This window comes from Bos indicus x Bos taurus, chromosome 23, assembly GCF_003369695.1.
Source record: "Bos indicus x Bos taurus breed Angus x Brahman F1 hybrid chromosome 23, Bos_hybrid_MaternalHap_v2.0, whole genome shotgun sequence".
NCBI lineage: Eukaryota > Metazoa > Chordata > Mammalia > Artiodactyla > Bovidae > Bos > Bos indicus x Bos taurus.
In genome coordinates this window covers 48160306-48165267 of record NC_040098.1, presented here as the reverse complement: position 1 = coordinate 48165267, position 4962 = coordinate 48160306, and positions in this window count along the sequence as shown.

Below are 4962 nucleotides of genomic sequence, written 5' to 3'. Positions count from 1 at the left end.
GCCTGCGCGTGCGCAGTCGCGAGGCCCCGCCCCCTCGCCAGCCCCGAGGCTCCGCCGGCAGGGGCGCGACTACGTCTCGCGCATGCGCCCTCTGCCCCGGCGCTCGCTGGCCCAGCGCGGGTGTGGTCCAGAGATGATGCTGCGAGTGCGCTCCTCTGCCCGTTAGATGTAGCGTCCCTGCGGCAAGTGACGGTCGGATGGAGAGCTCTCCTCCTCCGAGCTGTGCTGCTAGTGTTTCTAATTTTCGAGCCTCTGAGCCCGTGCAGCTCCTTTGGCTGCAGGGCCGGGGACTCTGGGCCCCGTGGGCGCCCACGCAGGTGGCCTTGCCCTGGAATTTGAGAAGGAAGCCGACTGGAGAATGTTGAACCCCATACAGACACCCCAGGGGTTCCCTCTTACCTCTGCTCGATCCAAATGAGATGGGGTAAAGTCACAATACCTTTCTCTACTTCCATGTTCTACCTGCTTTCTGGGTGAACCCAAGTAATGTTTGGGTTGCCTCTGACGGAATAATTCAGCTTTTGGCTACGGCAACCCCGGTCCTTTTCGCGAAAATTAGCGTTGTTGTGACGGTGCCACTTACTGCTCAGAATGTGGAAATCCCACAGCTCTGCCAGCCCCTAAACGTTTACAGGAAATGGCAACCCGCTCCAGTGTTCTTGCCTGGAGAATCCCAGGGACGGGGGAGCTTGGTGGGCTGCCCTGTATGAGGTCGCACAGAGTCGGACACGACTGAAGCGACTTAGCAGCAGCAGCAGGGCTGCAGGTGCAGTGATGATTGGTTTGGGGGTAACGCTAAAATGATACAGATTACTGTACGGAAGGAACATTTTTGAGAGCATGCTTTAGATACCCAGGAAAGGAATGAATTGGGTTAATATATAGGTTGCAATCCAGTTGTGTGCAGCTTTCAGAACTTCACAGGCATTGTTCAAGGAGCAGCGTTTGAATTTTGTATAGGGCGGGCAGTGAAGGTTTATACTGAAGGACAGAGGGCATCTCGTGTTGTAAGTGGTGGGTCTGCTAGGCATTTCCATTTAATACGTGTTAGGTTGAATTTTCCACAGTTTGGAAAATTCTGAAAGAGATGGGAATACCAGACCACCTGACCTGCCTCTTGAGAAACCTATATGCAGGTCAGGAAGCAACAGTTAGAACTGGACATGGAACAACAGACTGGTTCCAAATAGGAAAAGGAGTACGTCAAGGCTGTATATTGTCACCCTGCTTATTTAATTTATATGCAGAGTACATCATGAGAAACGCTGGGCTGGAAGAAGCACAAGCTGGAATCAAGATTGCCGGGAGAAATATCAATAACCTCAGATATGCAGATGACACCACCCTTACGGCAGAAAGTGAAGAGGAACTCAAAAGCCTCTTGATGAAAGTGAAAGAGGAGAGTAAAAAAGTTGGCTTAAAGCTCAACATTCAGAAAACGAAGATCATGGCATCTGGTCCCATCACTTCATGGGAAATAGATGGGGAAACAGTGGAAACAGTGTCAGGCTTTAGTTTTTTGGGCTCCAAAATCACTGCAGATGGTGACTGCAGCCATGAAATTAAAAGACACTTACTCCTTGGAAGGAAAGTTACGACCAACCTAGATAGCATATTCAAAAGCAGAGACATTACTTTGCTAACAAAGGTCCGTCTAGTCAAGGCTATGGTTTTTCCAGTGGTCATGTATGGATGTGAGAGTTGGACTGTGAAGAAAGCTGAGCACCGAAGAATTGATGCTTTTGAACTGTGGTGTTGGTGAAGACTCTTGAGAGTCCCTTGGACTGCAAGGAGATCCAACCAGTCCATCCTAAAGGAGATCAGTCCTGGTGTTCATTGGAAGGACTGATGTTGAAGCTGAAACTCCAATACTTTGGCCACCTCATGCAAAGAGTTGACTCATTGGAAAAGACTCTGATGCTGGGAGGGATTGGGGGCAGGAGAAGGGGACGACAGAGGGTGAGATGGCTGGATGGCATCACCGACTTGATGGACATGAGTCTGAGTGAACTCCGGGAGTTGGTGATGGACAGGGAGGCCTGGCGTGCTGTGATTCATGGAGTCGCAAAGAGTTCGGACACGACTGAACGACTGAACTGACCGACTGACTGAGGTTGAATTTTACAAATGTTGACTGTGGCTTAGACAATTTAAATGTCTTCAAGAAGTAGTAAATGATAGGCTTGCAATGATGCCATTCTGTTACTTGGATAATGTGGATTTAAGTCTGCTGTTAGGCATGTATACGGCATGGGTCATGCACATAATCCTTAAATTAGAAATGTAAGCTCTCTGACCTCAAAGAGTTAGAGAGACACAGGAAAGGGTAAATGTTGGCATGAAACAATTTACAAGAGATGTCCTGAGTTACTATCTACTTGTACCTGGACAATTGCAGTAGTCTTCTAGCCTGTCTTTCTGCTTCCCCTTTATTTCTCTATATCCCAGTTCCCTTCAGCAGTGGAATGATCCTTTTAGAACCTGTGACAGAATATACCATTCCTGTGCTCAGAACCCATTTTACTCAGATTCAAATTCAAAAGCTTTACCTTCCAAGTTCAAAAGTTCCTCCTAAGAAGAAAATTCGATCTGGATGAACCACATCCACAGCTGCTATTTAAAGCCCATCTCACTCTGTCCAGCCACCCTGGGCAGGAGCCCTCAGGACTCACTGTTCCTTCTTAATGGACCACTGCCCTCCCAGCTACCCACAGAATGAGTGCCCTCACTTTCCAACGTAGCTGCTCAAATGTACCTTGGTCTGAGTGTTCTTCCCTGACTGCTCCATCCAGGAGAGCTAACCGCCACCTGCCCCATCCACCCACACCCACACCCACTCACACACTGTCCTCACTCAGCTTCACGGGACTGCATAGCACTTGAGATGACTCCCCACACGTGTGTCATTTGTATCTCCCTCACCTCTTTCACTTCAGTTCAGTTCAGTTCAGTCGCTCAGTTGTGTCCGACTCTGCGATCCCATGGACTGCAGCACTCCAGGCCTCCCTGTCCATCACCAGTTCCCAGAGTTTGCTTAAACTCATGTCCATTGAGTCGGTGATGCCATCCAACTGTCTCATCCTCTCTCGTCCCCTTCTCCTCCCACCTTCAGTCTTTCCCAGCATCAGGGTCTTTTCATATGAGTCAGTTCTTCACATCAGGTGGCCAAAGTATTGGAGTTTCAGCTTCAGCATCAGTCCTTCCAATGAATATTCAGGACTGCTTTCCTTTAGGATGGACTGGTTGGATCTCACCTCTTTGGCTCTGCTGAAACATCCCATGAGAGCAGGACTTTGGTCTGATTTATTCACAGCGCTGATGCCATCATCTAGAACTGAGTGCTCAGCCCACAGGCTGCACTCAGTAATTACGTGGTGAGCGAATGACTCAGTGCCAAACGAGTGTGAGGATAGTAATAAGGAAATTCAGGAGAAATAAAATATTGGCTGGAGTGGTCTGTGAAAGCTTCCTTTAGAAGGCAGAATCTAAAGGATGAGGAGGATTCCCATTGGGTGAAAGGGGGATTTTTAGAAAGCGGGAAAGGGGAGTGAGGGGTAGTCAGAACAGAGTCAACCAAAACAAAGACACTGGACAAGGCAGTGTGAGTCTGCAGTCATTGTTAGTGCCAGCCTCTAAAAGCATAACCAAAATGGGGAACTGCTAATGGCACATCTGTGAAAATTCACCTTGCCTCATCAGGGCCGGTTTATCTTTCCCTCTTTACTGGCAAATCCTAGCCTTCCTAGATTGTATCCATCAGATACTGTCAATTCCAGACTGACAAGGAAATATACTTAGAGAATAGTTGAATTGAAGTCATGAAAAAGAAAATACTGAAAATAACATAGAATTAAATGTTTAAATAAAGCATCAGTGATGCACACACATTTAAAAATTTCTCCTGTACCTGAAAGACAAAGAAAATAATATGGCACAAAATAACCAGCTGGATTAAATGTCCCTGTAATTCTCTCTGGAAGTCCAAAGGTATTTCTTATATATGAAGAAAGAAGAAAACCAAACAGTTTCATTTTCTAAAATTGTCCCAATTTCAACTATGATGCTGCTTCATTATAAAGTTATGTTTATTGAATTCTTTGCCATAAGGTTTTAAATCACTTTATATCTATCAATCAAACAAGAAGTAAATTATATAAATACGTAAGTGTGTGCTGCTGCTGCTGCTAAGTTGCTTCAGTTGTGTGCGACCCCATCCATAGACGGCAGCCCACCAGGCTCCCCCGTCCCTGGGATTCTCCAGGCAAGAACACTGGAGTGGGTTGCCATTTCCTTCTCCAATGCATGAAAGTGAAAAGAGAAAGTGAAGTCGCTCAGTCGTGTCCGACCCTTAGCGACTCCATGGACTGCAGCCTACCAGGCTCCTCCGTCCATGAGATTTTCCAGGCAACTAGTCATCAGTAATTTTAATAATCCTAGTCATGAAGATAAGCATGACTTTGCCTTTTTGATAATTAGAGAATCAGATTACCAGAGATTCCTACTCTTTAGGAATCCAGGGTAGCTTTTATATTAAATCAAATGAGCAGTACTTTAATTAAATATTATAAATACTTTTTTAATATAAAAGTCAATGTCACAGGCCATGTCGCATCTCCCACAAAATTCCTGTGTTCAAGTCCTAGCCTCTAGTATCCTAGAATGGGACTGTATTTGAAGATATGGTCTTTAAAGATGTAAATAAGTTAAAATGAAGTCAAGAGGGTGGACTCTAATCCAGTTTGACTGGTCACCCCGTAAAAAGAGGAAATGTGGATACAGACACAGAGGGAAGACCATGTGAAGACACAGCACTTGAACTTCTAGCTTCCGCAAATGTGAGGAAATAAATTCTGTTGTCTAAGCTATCGATCTGTGGTATTTTGTTAAGGCAGTCTTGGCAGAGTAAGACAGTCAGTGACGTATCTTTACAGGTCAAATGTGAGCTGTGTGAGAAGCAGTCTG